Source organism: Oncorhynchus mykiss, unplaced genomic scaffold (genome assembly GCF_013265735.2).
Source record: "Oncorhynchus mykiss isolate Arlee unplaced genomic scaffold, USDA_OmykA_1.1 un_scaffold_186, whole genome shotgun sequence".
Taxonomy (NCBI): domain Eukaryota; kingdom Metazoa; phylum Chordata; class Actinopteri; order Salmoniformes; family Salmonidae; genus Oncorhynchus; species Oncorhynchus mykiss.
The window spans coordinates 559,505-583,472 of record NW_023493673.1 but is presented as its reverse complement, the minus strand read 5'-3'; the positions used below and the strand labels follow the sequence as shown (position 1 = coordinate 583,472).

The following is a 23,968-nucleotide window of genomic DNA, read 5'->3' as shown; positions in this document are numbered from 1 at the left end:
CCATGCAGCACGGGAAGTTTGAACTCAATGCTTTGTCTTGTAGCAGTAGCTATGTTTTTTGCAACAAAAAACATTTGGAAGATGATTCTGCATTTCGAACTGTAAGTTGGTGTGGGAGTCAGACAGACATTGGGACCCATCGAGCTGTGCAGCTTAATTCTCGTGAGTTGTAACACTGTTTAGCTACTATAGTTATACATTTTAGCTATGAGATTCTAGGTAGTAGAATAAGTAGCTGTGCAGCTAACTACCAAGCCATCTAGCAGGCTGTGCAGCTAACTACCAAGCCATCTAGCAGGCTGTTCAGCTAACTTCCAAGGCATCTAGCTGACTGCAGCTAACTACCAAGCCATCTAGCAGGCTGTGCAGCTAACTTCCAAGGCATCTAGCTGACTGTGCTGCGAACTACCAAGCCATCTAGCTGACTGTGCTGCTAACTACCAAGCCATCTAGCAGGCTGTTCAGCTAACTTCCAAGGCATCTAGCTGACTGCAGCTAACTACCAAGCCATCTAGCAGGCTGTGCAGCTAACTTCCAAGGCATCTAGCTGACTGTGCTGCTAACCACCAAGCCATCTAGCTGACTGTGCTGCTAACTACCAAGCCATCTAGCTGGCTGTGCTGCTAACTACCAAGCCATCTAGCTGGCTGTGCTGCTAACTACCGAGCCATCTAGCTAACTGTGAAGCTAACTACCAAGCCATCTAGCTGACTGTGTAGCTAACTACCAAGCCATCTAGCTGACTGTGCAGCTAACTACCAAGCCATCTAGCTGGCTGTGCTGCTAGCTACCAAGCCATCTAGCTGGCTGTGCTGCTAGCTACCAAGCCATCTAGCTGACTGTGCAGCTAACTACCAAGCCATCTAGCTGGCTGTGCTGCTAGCTACCAAGCCATCTAGCTGGCTGTGCTGCTAACTACCAAGCCATCTAGCTGACTGTGCTGCTAACTACCAAGCCATCTAGCTGACTGTGCTGCTAACTACCAAGCCATCTAGCTGACTGTGCTGCTAACTACCAAGCCATCTAGCTGACTGTGCTGCTAACTACCAAGCCATCTAGCTGACTGTGCTGCTAACTACCAAGCCATCTAGCTGGCTGTGCTGCTAACTACCAAGCCAAATGGCTGACTGGGCTGCTAACTACCAAGCCAAATGGCTGACTGGGCTGCTAACTACCAAGCCATCTAGCTGACTGTGCTGCTAACTACCAAGCCATCTAGCTGACTGTGCAGCTAACTACCAAGCCATCTAGCTGACTGTGCTGCTAGCTACCAAGCCATCTCGCTGACTGGGCTGCTAACTACCAAGCCATCTAGCTGACTGTGCTGCTAGCTACCAAGCCATCTAGCAGACTGTGCTGCTAGCTACCAAGCCATCTAGCTGGCTGTGCTGCTAGCTACCAAGCCATCTAGCAGACTGTGCTGCTAGCTACCAAGCCATCTCGCTGACTGTGCTGCTAACTACCAAGCCATCTAGCTGACTGTGCTGCTAACTACCAAGCCATCTAGCTGACTGTGCTGCTAGCTACCAAGCCATCTCGCTGACTGTGCTGCTAACTACCAAGCCATCTAGCTGACTGTGCTGCTAACTACCAAGCCATCTAGCTGACTGTGCTGCTAACTACCAAGCCATCTAGCTGACTGTGCTGCTAACTACCAAGCCATCTAGCTGACTGTGCTGCTAACTACCAAGCCATCTAGCTGACTGTGCTGCTAACTACCAAGCCATCTAGCTGACTGTGCTGCTAACTACCAAGCCATCTAGCTGGCTGTGCTGCTAACTACCAAGCCAAATGGCTGACTGGGCTGCTAACTACCAAGCCAAATGGCTGACTGGGCTGCTAACTACCAAGCCATCTAGCTGACTGTGCTGCTAACTACCAAGCCATCTAGCTGACTGTGCAGCTAACTACCAAGCCATCTAGCTGACTGTGCTGCTAGCTACCAAGCCATCTCGCTGACTGGGCTGCTAACTACCAAGCCATCTAGCTGACTGTGCTGCTAGCTACCAAGCCATCTAGCAGACTGTGCTGCTAGCTACCAAGCCATCTAGCTGGCTGTGCTGCTAGCTACCAAGCCATCTAGCAGACTGTGCTGCTAGCTACCAAGCCATCTAGCTGGCTGTGCTGCTAGCTACCAAGCCATCTAGCTGACTGGGCTGCTAACTACCAAGCCATCTAGCAGACTGTGCTGCTAGCTACCAAGCCATCTAGCAGACTGTGCTGCTAGCTACCAAGCCATCTAGCTGGCTGTGCTGCTAACTACCAAGCCATCTAGCAGACTGTGCTGCTAGCTACCAAGCCATCTAGCAGACTGTGCTGCTAACTACCAAGCCATCTAACTGGCTGTGCTGCTAACTACCAAGCCATCTAGCTGACTGTGCTGCTAACTACCAAGCCATCTAGCTGACTGTGCTGCTAACTACCAAGCCATCTAGCTGACTGTGCTGCTAACTACCAAGCCATCTAGCTGACTGTGCTGCTAACTACCAAGCCATCTAGCTGGCTGTGCTGCTAACTACCAAGCCATCTAGCTGACTGCATAAAAAGCTAGCTACTAGTAAACATGCGTACCCCGATGTGGGGTTATTTTATTCAGTCATTAAGCTTGCTATGTAACTATGTCTGATAGGAAGGAAACTGTTATTATGTAAGAAAGTTAGCTACAACGTTTTCTACTCTGTCCAGCCGGTTGTGCAGCCTAGTTAGTAAAGTATAGAAAAACAACCGGCATACTAGTGAAGATGTTCATGAGGTAGTTGTTTGATTTAAAATTGTCTCATTGTAAAAGTTTAATTAGCAATTGATGTGATGAAACGTAGCAACATTTTTCCCACAACTGTCAAAGAAATGGAGGTTGAATGTTCTTTATTGTACTGCGAATAACACTTTTCTGTAAAAAAAACAAACAACTAAAATGTGTTTACTGCCTCTGCCTTCGAGGAACATAACTTGGACTCAGTAGTAACTAGTGGTGTTATGTTGGAAAGTCCTGCTCTGTGAGATGCCTTTCTGTTTTCTAAACCATGTCATTGTGTTGACGAGAGGAGAGATGTGTCTGAACTCGGGCTTCTGTACTGCTGCGTTTCCCCTTTAAATCAAAATCAACCCGCAATGAACTGTAGGAAATACGAGAGTTGTTGTTTTTTAAAACTTTTGAATGGTTGTTGTAATTAATCGGGCGCATTGTTAGTATCGTTTTCATCCCGTGAGTTTGACAAGCAGATCCCGTGTGACAGGAACATATATCTTTGGGCCATATAAAGTATCAAGCAGCGTTTTTATAGATGTTATCATTTCAACTTATTCAGAACTTATTTTAGCATAAGAGAATGTTCATAATGGATAATGTTCCTCTCAGGTAGGTCGGGTTGACATGCTATCCAATATAACGTGCAGCTGTAATGTGGTCAACGACAGGATGTCGGCTTGCTATTCAACTTTCTCCATAACAACGATGTGGAAGGACCATGATATTTAGCTTGTATCTCAATACTGTACTTTTTTTTTTTTGCTGAGAGAGATTTTAGAAGCAGGTCTCTTCATATTGTGTTACTACAGTATATAGCAGTTTGTGGCCCTTTCCCCCTCAAGGTTAAAATGTGTGCGTGCTCTATAGCCTCATTGTAACATTCGGTGGGCTTCTGCAACACCAGCCTGCCTGCCAAACTTCTTTCCTTTATCAGAGGGACTTTGGAAACAACCAGACCTAGATAGTATATAGCAGTTTGTGGCCCTTTCCCCCTCAAGGTTAAAATGTGTGCGTGCTCTATAGCCTCATTATAACATTCGGTGGGCTTCTGCAACACCAGCCTGCCTGCCAAACTTCTTTCCTTTATCAGAGGGACTTTGGAAACAACCGGACCTAGATAGTTTATGTGGGTTGCTTGGGCTGTAATTTAGCTAGTTAAGCCTTGTCATGTTCATTGAGGAAGTGGAGCCAGAGAGAGAGGGGGGATCGTTCATGGTAAACAGTCAGGCCTAGATAGTTTGTGGGTTGCTTGGGTCGTATTTAGCTAGTTAAGCCTTGTCATATTCATTGAGAGAGAGAGAGAGAGAGAGAGAAAAAAAATCGTTCATGGTAAACAGGAGCCAGAGAGAGAGAGAGAGTGGGTCGTTCATGGTAAACAGCCAGGCGTTTGAGTCGTACATTAAACATGTGGTCTTACACCTCTTGATCTTTATCACGGCTGGCTGGTAGAATATGTTGTCAGTTGTGGTTTAGTTGTTACAGTCATAAGGCTCCGTTTTTAGCTGAGGCAGCAGGAACTGAATGTTGAGATGACTCTAGTGGGTTTTTGTCCATGTACACTATTTAAATAGGTCAGTGACAATGCAGTTAGACTTTTTCATTTTATTTTTTAAAGGTTGTTTGGGAGTGTCTCTAGAGTCTCTCTCACAGTACCTCATCTTCCCTTGGATGAGATATTTGGCCTAATGCCGACAAGTCACTTTTCTAAAATGTTAGGCTTAAGGCCTGTGTCCTAAATGGTGCCCTGTTCCCTTTTATAGTGCACTACTTTTGGGCCCATAGGGCTCAAAGTAGTGGACGATTATAGGGGAATAGGATGCAGCCTTCCCATGGTATCAATAGGCCTGCTCTACCTGCAGTGTAGGTTGGCCCTGTTACTTTAACGGGCATGAATATTCATGTAGACATTGACAGGGCTGGTGGAAAGACATGTTGTTTTTAAAGACCTCCGCCATTCTCTTGTTTCTGAACCATGGAGGCCTGTATAGACGTCAACCAACCCGGTGCCGTTGTTTCCTGACCCACCCGGTGCCGTTGCTTCCTGACCCACCCGGTGCCGTTGCTTCCTGACCCACCCGGTGCCGTTGCTTCCTGACCCACGATCAGTGCTGCTGTTGCAGGCTGTAGACCTTCTTTATATAAAGTAAACCCACTAAAAGCAGGCCTCTCTGCCTTGGCTGCCATGCATAGGCTTGCTGGGTGGGTCTTTGTGTTTATGGTAAGTGGCTGGGGCAGCTGCATGCTTATGAAACCATTACTGTGTCCAACTAGTCTCTGACACGGCTCCGGGTCTCCTCAACCATTACTGTGTCCCACTAGTCTCTGACACGGCTCAGGGTCTCCTCAACCGTTACTGTGTTCCACTAGTCTCTGACACGGCTCAGGGTCTCCTCAACCCTAAACCGTTACTGTGTTCCACTAGTCTCTGACACGGCTCAGGGTCTCCTCAACCCTAAACCGTTACTGTGTTCCACTAGTCTCTGACACGGCTCAGGGTCTCCTAAACCATTACTGTGTCCCACTAGTCTCTGACACGGCTCAGGGTCTCCTAAACCATTACTGTGTCCCACTAGTCTCTGACACGGCTCCGGGTCTCCTCAACCATTACTGTGTCCCACTAGTCTCTGACACGGCTCAGGGTCTCCTCAACCGTTACTGTGTTCCACTAGTCTCTGACACGGCTCAGGGTCTCCTCAACCCTAAACCGTTACTGTGTTCCACTAGTCTCTGACACGGCTCAGGGTCTCCTCAACCCTAAACCGTTACTGTGTTCCACTAGTCTCTGACACGGCTCAGGGTCTCCTAAACCATTACTGTGTCCCACTAGTCTCTGACACGGCTCAGGGTCTCCTAAACCATTACTGTGTCCCACTAGTCTCTGACACGGCTCAGGGTCTCCTAAACCATTACTGTGTTCCACTAGTCTCTCAGACACGGCTCATTGTTTTTGACGCACAAAACAATTTAGGCAACAGGGGAACTTGCTCCAGAAGGGGGGTTGAATATCTCTGCTGTAACCAAGAAGCTTGATGTTGACATCTAGCCGCTTAGCTAGCAAGTTAGAAAACCAGATGCATAGCTGGAGCCCTCTTAGAGTCCTTATAGTTTTATAAGAAGTAGTGTAGCTCGCAGCACCGCAAGGTGAGGGTGATCCAACCTAGATGTTTCGGTTTGGTAGACTGGCATTCAAATGGGAGAGTTATAGTGTCGTGTCCCCAAGTCAACTTCGGGGAAACACAAGATGATGCCCAGTTGTCTCCTCTCTGTAATGTGGTTTGGTTAGCCTATAGCATATAGCCTGCCAAACAATAGGACTAATTGATGTACTGTTATCTCCAGAGCACTGTAACCACCACAAATCCTGCTTTGACAAATTTTACTACAACACGTTCACCGACCCCAGGCCTAACTGTCAAGGTTCTGTATCCTACAACACGTTCACCCGACCCCAGGCCTAACTTCTCAAGGTTCTGTATCCTACAACACGTTCACCGAACCCAGGCCTAACTTCTCAAGGTTCTGTATCCTACAACACGTTCCCCCGACCCCAGGCCTAACTTTTCAAGTCTCAAGGTACGGGTATTTTCATTTCACAACAGTGATTTGCTGATGCAGCAACCAGAGGTCTGAACCGGTCTGAACCGGTTTTCTTTCCTCAGTCTTTTCATTGTTCCCTCTGTTCCTGTCCTGTACTACATACCATGTCAACATAGACCATCAGGACATAGGAAGACGTCTAGGGCCTATGAACCAATGGGCATGAGATGGACGTGTGGATCCTTTTTCAAGCTGAAAGCAGCGCTGAAAGAAATACACCAGCAGCCAATAGGAACAGAGTTAGCTAGTAGAGACTTTTCAGGAAACATGACTGGTTCCTCTCAAGCACTAGCCTCCTAGTCTGGTCCCAGATCTGTTTTGCCAACTCCTATGGTCATTCTCACACTTATGACAATGACCTTAGAGGATGGCAGAAGCTGATCTGGGACCAGGCTACTTGATCACCAGCTAGCAGTAGCATAAATGGGTGATTTGGGCTAGACTTCATCACCTGGGATGAAGTTGTTGGGCCTTCCTCAGGTAGGCAGGCGCACTGCCTAGCTAGCAGACACTAGGATTAGGCTACAGTACAGACGAGGGCTACAATCCTGAGACGGTTTGACCCAGTCCCCGGGACTCTGGCGGGACACGGCCGGGGCTCTGGCGGGGCTCTGGCGGGACACGGCCGGGGCTCTGGCGGGGCTCTGGCGGGACCCGGCGTCAGATGAACTAGTGGGTAGCGTTTTGTTTTTGTCTCTGTGTGCAGTATGAAGGAAGTAAGGGGTGGTTTTGAGAGCCAATGCTAACTAGCCAGATTCTCACATTATCCCTTTTTAAAAGTTGTACATTAGATTTGCTGCTTACAGCTTCTGGTCAGTAGTTTGCTTTCTACTAATGACCAGTAGTTTTATTTTTATTTAACCAGGTAGGCCAGTTGAGAACAAGTTCTCATTTACAACTGCGACCTGGTCCGATCGGCCCCCAGGGTGACTCGGCTCTCCTCCGATCGGCCCCCAGGGTGACTCGGCTCTCCTCCGATCGGCCCCCAGGGTGACTCGGCTCTCCTCCGATCGGCCCCCAGGGTGACTCGGCTCTCCTCCAATCGGCCCCCAGGGTGACTCGGCTCTCCTCCGATCGGCCCCCAGGGTGACTCGGCTCTCCTCCGATCAGCCCCCAGGGTGACTCGGCTCAGAGCATTCTACACTGTTGTGTATATCCATCCTCCTGTCCTCATTTGGCACTGTGGTTTCCTCTAGACCCAGTTGTTTCTCTCTGGTGTTTTCAGTGCGACGGCCTTCGCCGTTTCAGCAACTTCACACACCTCAGAAATGCCGCTGTTTGAAAGGCTGACTGTGACCACAGAGGAAGAAGTCTTGGTCTCCGTTCTCCATCGCACATCAAGCCCAGAGAGACGTCACAACTTCTAACGCCCCCTGTCTACCGCTGTCGAGAGGCTCGCTGGTTAAAACTGGCACGTTGACAGACCTGTTTATTAATGTGCCCTGTCCCTTGGTTACTTTAGTTTTTACAGTCTGTCATGTTACCAGCTGGTGTCCAGTCTACTTAGTGAGGGCCCCATGTTACCAGCTGGTGTCCAGTCTACTTAGTGAGGGCCCCATGTTACCAGCTGGTGTCCAGTCTACTTAGTGAGGGCCCCATGTTACCAGCTGGTGTCCAGTCTACTTAGTGAGGGCCCCATGTTACCAGCTGGTGTCCAGTCTACTTAGTGAGGGGCCCATGTTACCAGCTGGTGTCCAGTCTACTTACTGAGGGCCCCATGTTACCAGCTGGTGTCCAGTCTACTTAGTGAGGGCCCCATGTTACCAGCTGGTGTCCAGTCTACTTAGTGAGGGCCCCATGTTACCAGCTGGTGTCCAGTCTACTTACTGAGGGCCCCATGTTACCAGCTGGTGTCCAGTCTACTTACTGAGGGCCCCATGTTACCAGCTGGTGTCCAGTCTACTTACTGAGGGCCTCATGTTACCAGCTGGTGTCCAGTCTACTTACTGAGGGCCTCATGTTACCAGCTGGTGTCCAGTCCACTTAGTGAGGGCCCCATGTTACCAGCTGGTGTCCAGTCTACTTACTGAGGGCCCCATGTTACCAGCTGGTGTCCAGTCTACTTACTGAGGGCCCCATGTTACCAGCTGGTGTCCAGTCTACTTACTGAGGGCCCCATGTTACCAGCTGGTGTCCAGTCCACTTAGTGAGGGCCCCATGTTACCAGCTGGTGTCCAGTCTACTTACTGAGGGCCCCATGTTACCAGCTGGTGTCCAGTCTACTTACTGAGGGCCCCATGTTACCAGCTGGTGTCCAGTCTACTTACTGAGGGCCCCATGTTACCAGCTGGTGTCCAGTCTACTTACTGAGGGCCCCATGTTACCAGCTGGTGTCCAGTCTACTTACTGAGGGCCCCATGTTACCAGCTGGTGTCCAGTCTACTTACTGAGGGCCCCATGTTACCAGCTGGTGTCCAGTCTACTTACTGAGGGCCCCATGTTACCAGCTGGTGTCCAGTCTACTTAGTGAGGGCCCCATGTTACCAGCTGGTGTCCAGTCCACTTAGTGAGGGCCCCATGTTACCAGCTGGTGTCCAGTCTACTTACTGAGGGCCCCATGTTACCAGCTGGTGTCCAGTCTACTTAGTGAGGGCCCCATGTTACCAGCTGGTGTCCAGTCTACTTACTGAGGGCCCCATGTTACCAGCTGGTGTCCAGTCCACTTAGTGAGGGCCCCATGTTACCAGCTGGTGTCCAGTCTACTTACTGAGGGCCCATGTTACCAGCTGGTGTCCAGTCTACTTAGTGAGGGCCCCATGTTACCAGCTGGTGTCCAGTCTACTTAGTGAGGGCCCCATGTTACCAGCTGGTGTCCAGTCTACTTACTGAGGCCCCATGTTACCAGCTGGTGTCCAGTCTACTTACTAAGGGCCCCATGTTACCAGCTGGTGTCCAGTCCACTTAGTGAGGGCCCCATGTTACCAGCTGGTGTCCAGTCTACTTACTGAGGGCCCCATGTTACCAGCTGGTGTCCAGTCTACTTACTGAGGGCCCCATGTTACCAGCTGGTGTCCAGTCTACTTACTGAGGGCCCCATGTTACCAGCTGGTGTCCAGTCTACTTACTGAGGGCCCCATGTTACCAGCTGGTGTCCAGTCTACTTACTGAGGGCCCCATGTTACCAGCTGGTGTCCAGTCTACTTACTGAGGGCCCCATGTTACCAGCTGGTGTCCAGTCTACTTACTGAGGGCCCCATGTTACCAGCTGGTGTCCAGTCAACTTACTGAGGGCCCCATGTTACCAGCTGGTGTCCAGTCTACTTACTGAGGGCCCCATGTTACCAGCTGGTGTCCAGTCTACTTACTGAGGGCCCCATGTTACCAGCTGGTGTCCAGTCTACTTACTGAGGGCCCCATGTTACCAGCTGGTGTCCAGTCCAGAGCCAATTTAGCTCTTTTTTTTAAAAGCATTACAAATATTTAAAGTTGCAATATGTAAAAAAAATAATAATAATAAAAACAAATCTGACCTGATCAAATTCTCATAGAAATGTGAGTTATAGATCTGTCGTTCTTATTGAAAGCCAGTCTAAGAAGCGGTAAGATCTGTTCTATGTGTATTTCTAGGCTTCACGTTCTTAAATATCTTTTGGTTTTGTACACCAGTTTCAAACGGATGAGAAATATAATATTTTTGTTTATTTGACAAGATATTTCCCAGCGGTTTAGATGGAACACACTCTAACCCGGACGCCGCTGGGCCAATTGTGCGCCGCCCTGTGGGACTCCCGATCACGGCCCGGTTGCGATACAGTCCACTGCATCACTCGGGAGACCAATTTGGCAACCTAGTAGAATGTTATCAACCAGGAAATGGTGTGACGTCCCGGCTCAAGTTGCTGTGACTTGATGTGATCACTGTTAGGCCTAGTGATGGAGATCACACGGTCACCATGGTCAGTCAGCCCCCTGCAGTCTTGTGATGAGTTTATATTCTGACTTCTCTCCTCTCTCGTATTGTTTCTCCTCTCTGTTCATTATGATCAAGACAACGTGCCTTTTGTTCCACAGACAACAGCTCTCTCCCTGCTCTCTACTCCCTCTCTCTCTATCCTCTCTCCCAGCGCTCTCCTCTCTCCTCTCTGCAGTTCTGTCATTCATCTGACCCTCTCTTCACCCAACCCCTCTGTGCAGTCCTCATCTCATCTCCTATCTTCAGACCCCTCTGTGCAGTCCTCCTCCTCAGACCCCTCTGTGCAGTCCTCATCTCTTACCCCTCTGTGTAGTCCTCCTCATCTCAGACCCCTCTGTGTAGTCCTCCTCATCTCAGACCCCTCTGTGTAGTCCTCCTCCTCTCAGACCCCTCTGTGTAGTCCTCCTCCTCTCTGACCCCTCCCTCTGTGCAGTCCTCCTCCTCTCTGACCCCTCCCTCTGTGCAGTCCTCCTCCTCTCTGACCCCTCCCTCTGTGCAGTCCTCCTCCTCTCTGACCCCTCCCTCTGTGCAGTCCTCCTCCTCTCTGACCCCTCCCTCTGTGCAGTCCTCCTCCTCTCTGACCCCTCCCTCTGTGCAGTCCTCCTCCTCTCTGACCCCTGTGCAGTCCTCATCTCATCTTCTACTGTGGTTCTGGAATGAATGGATCTTGTCCAACCACTGCTTTTCTCCTTTTTGGTATCTACAAGAGTGTGTCGTCGGAGACCTCAAATTCTGATGAGACTGATGACTGTGTCTGTCTGAGCTGAGCTGCCAGAGAGCTTAAATCAGCACTGGAGAGATGCAGTAGTCTGGTCCCAGATCAGTTTGTACGGTGTCACCAACTCCCATGATCACTGTCATTTCCATTGCAAACAGATCCTAGATCAGGCTTATGGGAGAGCCCCTTGAGAGGACGCCCCTTGAGAGGAAGCCCCTTCAGGGATTCTTACTGACCGCCCCACAGTTCAGCTGGGTCATGAGGTCAGGGTTGAGGGTTGTTGAGAAACAAGGTCCTGAACTCCAGAAACGAACACGATTCTAATCCCTTTGTCTCCTGCGACAGAGGAGGGACAGGAAGTAGACATTCCAGGAGGTGATGAGGATCGTCAAGATGGCCTCCATCACCAACCAGGTTCACAGCCAAAATGCTCTGGAATAGAGTGTGGCAGCGGAGATGTGGGGCGGCGTTGCCATGGTGATCATTTACACAACATTACTGGAAAAGAAGCCGGGTGTCGACGATGTAAAGTCAAAGAGACCGATTTGGAGCTGGTGAGAAGTTCTCTCCACACACACACACACACCTTTTGTATATGACTTTGTTATTTGCATATATCCTATGTGATTGTATGTTCATACTGTGTTTAGTCAGTATGATGTCAACCATCCTGTCAGTCGGTAGGAAACACCAAGCTCAGTGTTAACCATCCTGTCAGTCGGTAGGAAACACCAAGCCCAGTGTCAACCATCCTGTCAGTCGGTAGGAAACACCAAGCCCAGTGTTAACCATCCTGTCAGTCGGTAGGAAACACCAAGCCCAGTGTCAACCATCCTGTCAGTCGGTAGGAAACACCAAGCCCAGTGTCCACCATCCTGTCAGTTGGTAGGAAACACCAAGCCCAGTGTCCACCATCCTGTCAGTTGGTAGGAAACACCAAGCCCAGTGTCAACCATCCTGTCAGTCGGTAGGAAACACCAAGCCCAGTGTCAACCATCCTGTCAGTCGGTAGGAAACACCAAGCCCAGTGTTAACCATCCTGTCAGTCGGTAGGAAACACCAAGCCCAGTGTTAACCATCCTGTCAGTTGGTAGGAAACACCAAGCCCAGTGTCCACCATCCTGTCAGTTGGTAGGAAACACCAAGCCCAGTGTTAACCATCCTGTCAGTCGGTAGGAAACACCAAGCCCAGTGTTAACCATCCTGTCAGTCGGTAGGAAACACCAAGCCCAGTGTCAACCATCCTGTCAGTCAGTAGGAAACACCAAGCCCAGTGTTAACCATCCTGTCAGTTGGTAGGAAACACCAAGCCCAGTGTCAACCATCCTGTCAGTTGGTAGGAAACACCAAGCCCAGTGTCAACCATCCTGTCAGTCAGTAGGAAACACCAAGCCCAGTGTCAACCATCCTGTCAGTTGGTAGGAAACACCAAGCCCAGTGTTAACCATCCTGTCAGTTGGTAGGAAACACCAAGCCCAGTGTTAACCATCCTGTCAGTCGGAAGGAAACACCAAGCCCAGTGTAGAATAACGTCTTGACGCCGTCTAATCTCACTGCCACGTTCTTCACCATCCCAAAGATGGAACAGTTTACGCCCTTACAGTATAATAAATGATAGATTTGTCCTATTCCACTATACAGACCATCAACCTATTCCAATATACAGACCATCAACCTATTCCACTATACAGACCACCAACCTATTCCACTATACAGACCATCAAGCTATTCCACTATACAGACCATCAAGCTATTCCACTATACAGACCATCAACCTATTCCACTATACAGACCATCAACCTATTCCACTATAAAGGGAATATGGCTGTTCCATTTGGGATGCTTCCTGTGATTACTGCGGCTGGGTTTGATGCTGTAAGCTTTTACTAATGGACTTAGGCCCGACTTCCCTTGGGTTGCTTTCTCCTACTATCATTTCCATTCAGGAAGTGATGGAAAACGCTCTTACATTATCTGAACATTACTCGATTTAAAAGGATAGTTTTTATCACATTGAATCATGGTTGAATGTTGAAAGCTCCGCATGTTATCACGAGGGACTGAAGGAAGGCTGTGTCATGTAGTTCCTTCCATTCCGGAAGCCTCTTGTTTCCTTCCATTCCGGAAGCCTCGTGTTTCCTTCCATTCCGGAAGCCTCGTGTTTCCTTCCATTCCGGAAGCCTCGTGTTTCCTTCCATTCCGGAAGCCTCGTGTTTCCTTCCATTCCGGAAGCCTCGTGTTTCCTTCCATTCCGGAAGCCTCTTGTTTCCTTCCATTCCGGAAGCCTCTTGTTTCCTTCCATTCATTACTCTTCTGAAAAACAAAGGGCCGTTATCTATAAAGTCCACTACTTTTGGCCCGGGCCCATAGGGTTCTGGTCAACAGTAGTGGACTATATCACTCAACCTTTAGAAACAACAAGGCTGGTCAACTCTGACTCATGTTTTCTCACCGGAGAAGGGAAGTGTTCAGAGTGAAAATTCTCCCTGTAATGTGGACATGAGGTTTTCCCTCTGTCCATGTGAAACGTCATCGTCATGCCCAGTCTCAGGAGACTGATCCTCAATTTTTAAAGTGGAGACTGGACTTACTAGGACTGTGTCTTTTTAAAGGGCACCCTATTTCTAATACAGTCACATGACTTTGGTCCGGAGCCCTATGGGCCAATATGTAGTGGATAAGACGCCATTTTAGATCCGGAGCCCTATGGGCCAATATGTAGTGGATAAGACGCCATTTTAGATGTGCCCAGGGGGAATCCATTCCACAGCTGCAGTCTCCAACGTCCTCTTTCATGCCACATTTACATAGACCTACAAAAACACCACACACACACACACATTGGTAGACACTATTGTTTCTGTGGTTTGCAGTAGACCATATCTTTGCATTACATTTCTAGGGGGTAGGGGATGCTAGCTTACACTTCCTGTTTCATTGTGTAGAGTGCTGTGTATGTACAGACGGCATGTTAAGCTCCAGTGTTGAGGTGACTTGGTGACAGAACGTTAAGCTCCAGTGTTGAGGAGAGGTGACAGAACGTTAAGCTCCCGTGTTGAGGTGACTTGGTGACAGAACGTTAAGCTCCAGTGGTGAGGTGACTTGGTGACAGAACGTTAAGCTCCAGTGTTGAGGAGAGGTGACAGAACGTTAAGCTCCAGTGTTGAGGTGACTTGGTGACAGAACGTTAAGCTCCAGTGTTGAGGAGAGGTGACAGAACGTTAAGCTCCCGTGTTGAGGTGACTTGGTGACAGAACGTTAAGCTCCAGTGGTGAGGTGACTTGGTGACAGAACGTTAAGCTCCAGTGTTGAGGAGAGGTGACAGAACGTTAAGCTCCAGTGTTGAGGTGACTTGGTGACAGAACGTTAAGCTCCAGTGGTGAGGTGACTTGGTGACAGAACGTTAAGCTCCAGTGTTGAGGAGAGGTGACAGAACGTTAAGCTCCAGTGGTGAGGTGACTTGGTGACAGAACGTTAAGCTCCAGTGTTGAGGTGACTTGGTGACAGAACGTTAAGCTCCAGTGGTGAGGTGACTTGGTGACAGAACGTTAAGCTCCAGTGTTGAGGAGAGGTGACAGAACGTTAAGCTCCAGTGTTGAGGGGAGGTGACTTGGTGACAGAACGTTAAGCTCCAGTGTTGAGGTGACTTGGTGACAGAACGTTAAGCTCCAGTGTTGAGGTGACTTGGTGACAGAACGTTAAGCTCCAGTGGTGAGGTGACTTGGTGACTTGGTGACAGAACGTTAAGCTCCAGTGGTGAGGTGACTTGGTGACAGAACGTTAAGCTCCAGTGTTGAGTTGACTTGGTGACAGAACGTTAAGCTCCAGTGTTGAGGTGACTTGGTGACAGAACGTTAAGCTCCAGTGGTGAGGTGACTTGGTGACAGAACGTTAAGCTCCAGTGTTGAGGTGACTTGGTGACAGAACGTTAAGCTCCAGTGGTGAGGTGACTTGGTGACAGAACGTTAAGCTCCAGTAGTGAGGTGACTTGGTGACAGAACGTTAAGCTCCAGTGTTGAGGTGACTTGGTGACAGAACGTTAAGCTCCAGTGTTGAGGTGAGGTGACTTGGTGACAGAACGTTAAGCTCCAGTGTTGAGGTGAGGTGACTTGGTGACAGAACGTTAAGCTCCAGTGTTGAGGTGACTTGGTGACAGAACGTTAAGCTCCAGTGTTGAGGTGACTTGGTGACAGAACGTTAAGCTCCAGTGGTGAGGTGACTTGGTGACAGAACGTTAAGCTCCAGTGTTGAGGTGACTTGGTGACAGAACGTTAAGCTCCAGTGGTGAGGTGACTTGGTGACAGAACGTTAAGCTCCAGTAGTGAGGTGACTTGGTGACAGAACGTTAAGCTCCAGTGTTGAGGTGACTTGGTGACAGAACGTTAAGCTCCAGTGTTGAGGGGAGGTGACTTGGTGACAGAACGTTAAGCTCCAGTGTTGAGGTGAGGTGACTTGGTGACAGAACGTTAAGCTCCAGTGTTGAGGTGACTTGGTGACAGAACGTTAAGCTCCAGTGTTGAGGTGAGGTGACTTGGTGACAGAACGTTAAGCTCCAGTGTTGAGGTGAGGTGACTTGGTGACAGAACGTTAAGCTCCAGTGTTGAGGTGACTTGGTGACAGAACGTTAAGCTCCAGTGTTGAGGTGACTTGGTGACAGAACGTTAAGCTCCAGTGTTGAGGTGACTTGGTGACAGAACGTTAAGCTCCAGTGTTGAGGTGACTTGGTGACAGAACGTTAAGCTCCAGTGTTGAGGTGACTTGGTGACAGAACGTTAAGCTCCAGTGTTGAGGTGACTTGGTGACAGAACGTTAAGCTCCAGTGTTGAGGGGAGGTGACAGAACGTTAAGCTCCAGTGTTGAGGAGAGGTGACTTGGTGACAGAACGTTAAGCTCCAGTGGTGAGGTGACTTGGTGACAGAACGTTAAGCTCCAGTGTTGAGGGGAGGTGACAGAACGTTAAGCTCCAGTGTTGAGGGGAGGTGACAGAACGTTAAGCTCCAGTGTTGAGGAGAGGTGACTTGGTGACAGAACGTTAAGCTCCAGTGTTGAGGGGAGGTGACAGAACGTTAAGCTCCAGTGTTGAGGTGACTTGGTGACAGAACGTTAAGCTCCAGTGGTGAGGTGACTTGGTGACAGAACGTTAAGCTCCAGTGTTGAGGGGAGGTGACAGAACGTTAAGCTCCAGTGGTGAGGTGACTTGGTGACAGAACGTTAAGCTCCAGTGTTGAGGTGACTTGGTGACAGAACGTTAAGCTCCAGTGGTGAGGTGACTTGGTGACAGAACGTTAAGCTCCAGTGTTGAGGTGACTTGGTGACAGAACGTTAAGCTCCAGTGTTGAGGTGACTTGGTGACAGAACGTTAAGCTCCAGTGGTGAGGTGACTTGGTGACAGAACGTTAAGCTCCAGTGGTGAGGTGAGGTGACAGAACGTTAAGCTCCAGTGGTGAGGTGACAGAACGTTAAGCTCCAGTGGTGAGGTGAGGTGACTTGGTGACAGAACGTTAAGCTCCAGTGTTGAGGTGAGGTGACTTGGTGACAGAACGTTAAGCTCCAGTGTTGAGGGGAGGTGACTTGGTGACAGAACGTTAAGCTCCAGTGTTGAGGTGACTTGATGACAGAACGTTAAGCTCCAGTGGTGAGGTGACAGAACGTTAAGCTCCAGTGTTGAGGTGACTTGGTGACAGAACGTTAAGCTCCAGTGTTGAGGTGACTTGGTGACAGAACGTTAAGCTCCAGTGGTGAGGTGACTTGGTGACAGAACGTTAAGCTCCAGTGTTGAGGTGACTTGGTGACAGAACGTTAAGCTCCAGTGGTGAGGTGACTTGGTGACAGAACGTTAAGCTCCAGTGTTGAGGAGAGGTGACAGAACGTTAAGCTCCAGTGTTGAGGGGACTTGGTGACAGAACGTTAAGCTCCAGTGGTGAGGTGACTTGGTGACAGAACGTTAAGCTCCAGTGTTGAGGTGACTTGGTGTCAGAACGTTAAGCTCCAGTGTTGAGGGGACTTGGTGACAGAACGTTAAGCTCCAGTGGTGAGGTGACTTGGTGACAGAACGTTAAGCTCCAGTGTTGAGTTGACTTGGTGACAGAACGGTAAGCTCCAGTGGTGAGGTGACTTGGTGACAGAACGTTAAGCTCCAGTGGTGAGGTGACTTGGTGACAGAACGTTAAGCTCCAGTGTTGAGGTGAGGTGACTTGGTGACAGAACGTTAAGCTCCAGTGTTGAGGTGACTTGGTGACAGAACGTTAAGCTCCAGTGTTGAGGTGACTTGGTGACAGAACGTTAAGCTCCAGTGTTGAGGTGACTTGGCGAAGGGGCTTTCCAACCCAAAGGCAGGTGTTGTTTCCTAATGTTATGGCTTGTGTTTCCACAGATCAAGGCAGAGACCATGAGCCTTCAGGGGACAGCACTCTTCTCTTGTGGAGTCATGGGTGAGTGTGGATATAATGGCTGTAGGAGTGGCTGGCTTACCTAGGATGAGATGTTTCTGATTTACCCGAGACCAAATAACAGCTCTGAATTTAGCCTAATAATGGATTCAGTTGGAATTAAGAGTAGCTGCTGCCATGGCAGGAACTAATGGGGATCCATAGGAAACCCCAGGAACTAATGGGGATCCATAGGAAACCCCAGGAACTAATGGGGATCCATAGGAAACCCCAGGAACTAATGGGGATCCATAGGAAACCCCGGGAAGAGTAGCTGCTGCCATGGCAGGAACTAATAGGGATCCATAATAAACCCCAGGAAGAGTAGCTGCTGCCTTGCAGCTAATAGGGATCCATAATAAACCCCAGGAACTAATAGGGATCCATAATAAACCCCAGGAAGAGTAGCTGCTGCCTTGCAGCTAATATGGATCCATAATAAACCCCAGGAAGAGTAGCTGCTGCCTTGCAACTAATAGGGATCCATAATAAACCAAAGGAACTAATGGGGATCCATAATAAACCCCAGGAACTAATGGGGATCCATAGGAAACACCAGGAACTAATGGGGATCCATATGTAACAGTATAAGTTTAGACCGTCCCCTCGCCCATACCCGGGCGCGAACCAGGGACCTTCTGCACACATCAACAGTCACCCTCGAAGCATCGTTACCCATCGCTCCACAAAAGCCGCGGCCCTTGCAGAGCAAGGGGAACTACTACTTCAAGGTCTCAGAGCAAGTGACGTCACCGATTGAAACGCTATTTAGCGCCCACGCTAACTAAGCTAGCCGTTTCACATCCGTTACACATAGGAAACACCAGGAACTAATGGGGATCCATAGGAAACACCAGGAACTAATGGGGATCCATAGGAAACACCAGGAACTAATGGGGATCCATAGGAAACCCCAGGAACTAATGGGGATCCATAGTAAACCCCAGGAACTAATGGGGATCCATAGTAAACCCCAGGAACTAATGGGGATCCATAGGAAACCCCAGGAACTAATGGGGATCCATAGGAAACCCCAGGAACTAATGGGGATCCATAGGAAACCCCAGGAACTAATGGGGATCCATAGGAAACCCCAGGAACTAATGGGGATCCATAGGAAACCCCAGGAACTAATGGGGATCCATAGGAAACACCAGGAACTAATGGGGATCCATAGGAAACACCAGGAACTAATGGGGATCCATAGTAAACCCCAGGAACTAATGGGGATCCATAGGAAACACCAGGAACTAATGGGGATCCATAGTAAACCCCAGGAACTAATGGGGATCCATAGGAAACACCAGGAACTAATGGGGATCCATAGGAAACCCCAGGAACTAATGGGGATCCATAGGAAACACCAGGAACTAATGGGGATCCATAGGAAACACCAGGAACTAATGGGGATCCATAGGAAACACCAGGAACTAATGGGGATCCATAGGAAACACCAGGAACTAATGGGGATCCATAGGAAACACCAGGAACTAATGGGGATCCATAGGAAACACCAGGAACTAATGGGGATCCATAGGAAACACCAGGAACTAATGGGGATCCATAGTAAATACATATAACAGCCACGTAAACCAATCTTTCCAATTTAGCTGTTAGGTTTCGATTCACCGACTGGGTTTTGTTCATCCCACTGGTTTCACAGCGCCCATTTTCAGATCCAGTCCGTATGCACTTCCTCATTCATTGCTAGAGCTGTCTGGCTGCGTTGTTAGTTCCCCGCTCGCGCTGCACAGATGTTGACACGCGTGTATAAATGCAAAACGGCATGTAGACCTGTTGAAACTGTTCATTAATGTTCACAGAACAATGTCCCCACAGGCTACAACACTATTTTGAAATGCAAAACCATACCGTTAGCTTCCAGTAGGCTAACTTCTACCAGACTAACTTTCCTTGATAGCTTATTTTTTTGTAATTTAAAAAATGTTAAAAAGATTGAACCTTTTTTATTTAACTAGGCAAGTCAGATAAGAACAAATTCGTATTTATAATGATGGCCAAACCCGGACGACACTGGGCCGATTGTGCGCCGCCCTATGGGTGACTATTACCATGTTGTATTGTAGTCTATATGTCCCCCCCTCCCCCCTGACTATTACCATGTTGTAGGCTATATGTCCCCCCCTCCCCCCTGACTATTACCATGTTGTAGGCTATATGTCCCCCCCTCCCCCCTGACTATTACCATGTTGTAGGCTATATGTCCTCCCCTGACTATTACCGTGTTGTAGGCTATATGTCCCCCCCCCCCCCTGACTATTACCGTGTTGTAGGCTATATGTCCCCCCCCCCCCCCCTGACTATTACCATGTTGTGTTGCAGAGACCGGCAGCAGGTGGGGTGATGTGGGTCTGGGCCGGGGGTGTTGTGGAGCGCTGCATCACCAGAGAGCCTCAGTGGAGTCCTGTTGCCTGGAGAACCTGTGGGATGTCCTGCCCTCCGAGGTTCTACCCCCCCACTACTACCCGAGCCCAGTCAGAGACGCAGGACTGGGTCCCACCAGCATCACCTCCATCCCGGGCGCCATCCCCTCCATCCCGGGCGCCATCACCAGCCTGCTACAGGACCTGAGCCTGGGTGAGACGTCAGCCGCCGTAGCCTCCTCACCCTCCACCGCTCCACCCTCCAAACGCCAGTGCCGCTCCGTCTCCTGCTCAGAGGACCTGGGAGGCCGGTCGTCGACCTGGAGGCCCCAGGGGTCCGGGGTGTGGACGGCTGTGGCGAAGAGGCGATCCCACAGCGGAGGAAGTGTCCAGAGAGGATTTGCATCAGGAGGAGGGACACGCTCTCAGCAGCTAGGGTTCCCTGCCATGCAGCGTAGCTTCAGCTTCAGCCTGCCAGCTCGCTCCAACACCCTCTCCCTGGATCTCACTGGCTTCACCTCCTGCCCTTCCTATTTCAGCGGTTTAGCCCCTCCCTCTTACTCCTCCCGGTCCTCAGAGCCCCCCAGGCCCTTCCTCTACCTCTCTCATGAACAGATCTGCCTCCCAGAGATCCAGGGAGTGCCGGCGTCGCCCCTGAGCTCCCCAGACTCCACCCCAGAGATGAAGCGCCGTGCTGGGCAGGGGGGGCTGGCCCGGAGTCGCTCTCAGCCCTGCGTCCTCAGTGACAAGAAGATGGGTATGAAGCGGAGGAGACCAGCCGACTCACACAAACAGAGGCCTTCTCTGGACCTGACCAAGATGACACAGGTTCGAAGGGGACGAATATAATGGGTTTACCTGTGTTGTAATTCAGGAGGATCTGGTCTGCTATAGCTAGCTCAAATCTTTCCTGCACTGTTGGGTAAAGCAAACAATTTAAAAAGGTCAAGTTGTGTGTTTCTTCAACCGCTATTATTGAACAAGTCCAATAGTGTCCCGTCAAGCCAGCGAAATATTGCATCTCCATGGAAACCAACTGTAGAGTAACTGCCAATGCTGTTCATGGGGTCTGACTGACTATGTCTGTTCAGGATCCTGCATGTTGTGTAGTTCTCTCTCCTCTCTATCCCAGTCCAGTCACGGTTTGCTTTAGTTTCTTTTTCCTGTGTGACCAAATAAATATTCATAACAAATTCATATAAAAAAAATATTTTTTCTATCCACAGAAACTTCGGAATTTCCAAAGCCTCAGCTGCCCTGGGATCACTGGGGACGACAGCTATCAATCAACCCAGGGCCCGCCCCCTCTGAGGACCACTGACCAATGTGAGACTGACTTTACCTCTGCAGGCAATCAGGGATTGGACGAGCCAACCTCCAGCTCCAAAGATAGCGGAGTTGTCACAAGTGTCTCTAGGGAGGAGGATCTAGCCAGCTCCATCGAGGAGCTGGATTGGCTGAGCTCCCCGGTCTGCGACGACGTGACCGAAGGGGCAGCCACTGGCACCAGGAAGGATGTGTATCAGCTGGGAGGAGATCTGGACATCGATCAGATCGAGAGGAACTGAACCCGGGTCGTTTTCATAAGGCACCAAACGGAACAAAACAGACTGAAACGAGGAGAGAGAACCTGGATATGTCCAATGAGAAATGCTGCAAAATGTTAATGCATTTTTTTTCTCATGTTCCCGAATGAACATGACCCTGAACTATACTTACCACCCTCAGGGGAATGACCCTGAACTATTCTTACCACCCTCAGGGGAATGGGACTGAATGAACATGACCCTGAACTATACTTACCACCCTCAGGGGAATGGGACTGAATGAACATGACCCTGAACTATACTTACCACCCTCAGGGGAATGACCCTGAACTATTCTTACCACCCTCAGGGGAATGACCCTGAACTATTCTTACCACCCTCAGGGGAATGGGACTGAATGAACATGACCCTGAACTATACTTACCACCCTTAGGGGAATGACCCTGAACTATTCTTACCACTGTCAGGGGAATGGGACTGAATGAACATGACCCTGAACTATACTCACCACCCTCAGGGGAATGGGACTGTGAAGGGAAAGAGGAGTTGGGTGGTACAGTAGGTAAACCCTGCTGACAGGCTTAAAGGACAAAGACAAGTAGAGTACAGTAGTCCATGTGAAGAGACCAGGCTCCTGCTCTGACTAAACCCTGTAGACTACAGTAGTCCATGTGAAGAGACCAGGCCAGGTTCCTGCTCTGACTAAACCCTATAGACTACAGTAGTCCATGTGAAGAGACCAGGCTCCTGCTCTGACTAAACCCTGTAGACTACAGTAGTCCATGTGAAGAGACCAGACTCCTGCTCTGACTAAACCCTGTAGAGTACAGTAGTCCATGTGAAGAGACCAGACTCCTGCTCTGACTAAACCCTGTAGACTACAGTAGTCCATGTGACGAGACCAGGCTCCTGCTCTGACTAAACCCTGTAGACTACAGTAGTCCATGTGAAGAGACCAGGCTCCTGCTCTGACTAAACCCTGTAGAGTACAGTAGTCCATGTGAAGAGACCAGACTCCTGCTCTGACTAAACCCTGTAGAGTACAGTAGTCCATGTGAAGAGACCAGGCTCCTGCTCTGACTAAACCCTGTAGACTACAGTAGTCCATGTGAAGAGACCAGACTCCTGCTCTGACTAAACCCTGTAGAGTACAGTAGTCCATGTGAAGAGACCAGACTCCTGCTCTGACTAAACCCTGTAGACTACAGTAGTCCATGTGAAGAGACCAGACTCCTGCTCTGACTAAACCCTGTAGACTACAGTAGTCCATGTGACGAGACCAGGCTCCTGCTCTGACTAAACCCTGTAGACTACAGTAGTCCATGTGAAGAGACCAGGCTCCTGCTCTGACTAAACCCTGTAGACTACAGTAGTCCATGAGAAGAGACCAGACTCCTGCTCTGACTAAACCCTGTAGACTACAGTAGTCCATGAGAAGAGACCAGGCTCCTGCTCTGACTAAACCCTGGGAGTGAAAGGTGAAGGAGGGTCTGTTGTCTGTCTGGGCTATCACCATTTCTCTCTTAGCCTGAATGCCTTATCTATAACGATGTACTGGGTATGAACAGAACACACAGCTGGTTTGTACTGGTGATGAACAGAACACACAGCTGGTTTGTACTGGTGATGAACAGAACACACAGCTGGTTTATATAACGATGTACTGGTGATGAACAGAACACACAGCTGGTTTGTACTGGTGATGAACAGAACACACAGCTGGTTTGTATAACGATGTACTGGGTACGAACAGAACACACAGCTGGTTTGTATAACGATGTACTGGGTACGAACAGAACACACAGCTGGTTTGTATAACGATGTACTGGGTATGAACAGAACACACAGCTGGTTTGTATAACGATGTACTGGGTATGAACAGAACACACAGCTGGTTTGTATAACGATGTACTGGGTATGAACAGAACACACAGCTGGTTTGTATAACGATGTACTGGGTACGAACAGAACACACAGCTGGTTTGTACTGGGTATGAACAGAATAAACAGCTGGTTTGTATAATGATGTACTGGGTACGAACAGAATAAACAGCTGGTTTGTATAACGATGTACTGGGAATGAACAGAACACAGCTGGTTTGTATAATGATGTACTGGGTACGAACAGAATAAACAGCTGGTTTGTATAATGATGTACTGGGTACGAACAGAATAAACAGCTGGTTTGTATAATGATGTACTGGGTATGAACAGAACACACAGCTGGTTTGTACTGGGTATGAACAGAACACACAGCTGGTTTGTACTGGGTATGAACAGAACACACAGCTGGTTTGTACTGGGTATGAACAGGACACACAGCTGGTTTGTACTGGGTATGAACAGGACACACAGCTGGTTTGTACTGGGTATGAACAGAATAAACAGCTGGTTTGTACTGGGTATGAACAGAACACACAGCTAGTTTGTATTAATTATCTGCACTTGGACTAGTGGATGTCGTCCCAATCGATCACCTAAACCTGACGCACGTGGGGATCTGAGATGATTTGACCAGTGTCAATCAATAAATTATTTATAATTATTAGGTCAATCAATATGGTCGTAGTTCCCCACCCCCCTTTCCCTCTGATAGGCTAGGGGGAAGTTTCACCCTATTGCTTATACCAAT

General features: G+C 49.2%; 1 pseudogene; it reads left to right on the top strand.

The window, feature by feature from the left end:
* Positions 1-23,488, top strand: LOC118936627 (annotated as a pseudogene).
* The last annotated feature ends 480 nt before the right edge of the window (positions 23,489-23,968 follow it).